Source organism: Pantherophis guttatus, chromosome 7 (assembly GCF_059756535.1).
Source record: "Pantherophis guttatus breed Tessera chromosome 7, ASM5975653v1, whole genome shotgun sequence".
Classification (NCBI taxonomy): Eukaryota; Metazoa; Chordata; class Lepidosauria; order Squamata; family Colubridae; genus Pantherophis; species Pantherophis guttatus.
The window spans coordinates 38,837,685-38,839,079 of record NC_142069.1 but is presented as its reverse complement, the minus strand read 5'-3'; positions in this window follow the sequence as shown (position 1 = coordinate 38,839,079).

The following is a 1,395-nucleotide window of genomic DNA, read 5'->3' as shown; positions in this document are numbered from 1 at the left end:
AATAACAAAACCCTTTTTTGATTTCTGTTTAGAGGCAAGTTAGAGCAGTGACCATATAATAATCTAACAACGACTACATACTCATACGTAGAATCTCCCCAGCACAAATTTCTAGATATAGTTTATCTTAAGACTACTGTGGCTTAGGGCTAGTCTGGTAGGTAACTAATGATCAGGGAACTATTTCTGAAGAACATAAATAGATAATGTCATCCTTTATTAATCTACCACTCAAAGTGACTTCAGAGTACATTTTTCTGCGCTACTTTCAAAGTGTGTCTCAAAAGTGCTTTTTCAAAAGGCAACTGGCCTTTTTTGTTTTTCCTTGAGGACATTTTGCTTCTGGATAGCAGAAGTAATGAAGCTTTTTGGATGGGAAGCAAAAGGTCTTCAAGGAAAAACAAAGGAAGTCCAGTTGCCTTTTGAAAAAACACCTTTGAGACAACCATGATCTGGATGTCCAAGAATCTCCATAGATTTTCAAAGTATGCTTTCCTATGTTATATCGTCTCTAATGCTCCTATCCATTTTGGACAGCATACAGGTAGTCCTCAACTTATGACCATAATTGAGCCCAAAATTTCTCTTGGTATGTGAAACATTTGTTCAGTGAACTTTGCCCCATTTTATGACCTTTCTTGCCACAGTTGTTAAGTGAATCACTTCAATTGTTAAGTTAGTAACATGGTTGTTGCGTGAATCTGTCTTTGCCATTGATTTTGCTTATCAGAAAGTTGCAAAAAGGTGATCATGTGATCCTGGGACACTGCAACTGTCATCAATATGAGTCAGTTGCCAAGCATCTGAATTTTAATCACATGACCATGGGGATGCTGCAATGGTCATAAGTGTGAAAAATGGTCATAAGTCACTTTTTCAGTGCCGTTGTAATATTGAATGATCATTAAATGAACTGTTGTAAGTTGAGGACTACCTGTATTTTAGTTTGCTGTGTACTAACCCCAGCAATTTATTGGATACTTTGCAAAAAAAAAAAAAACACTGTTCAAACAAGTCAATACTGTGTGTGTGTGTGTGTGTGTGTGTGTGTGTGTGTGTTCAATTTCACTTTTTATATATAGTATGCAAGAGAATAACATATATCCAGATAGAGCCAAGACAAGTAATTAGCAAACTTGGAGAGCACGTCTAGTAGGAAGACTAGACAGGTGTGAGATTGAATATCTTTGGAAGTGGATTTGGATTGAGGCAATTAAATTCCATGAATGATCCCCAAACATTATACTGCAGAAGAACTCAGAAAGATTATATTTCAGCAGAATTACCCAGGCATAATCATAGGAACCATGATTAAATGGGCAGGCTACTACAATGGAGTGGATGAAAATATTTGGTAATAATGGATATTCAGTCAATAAAGGTAGGTTCTTTTGA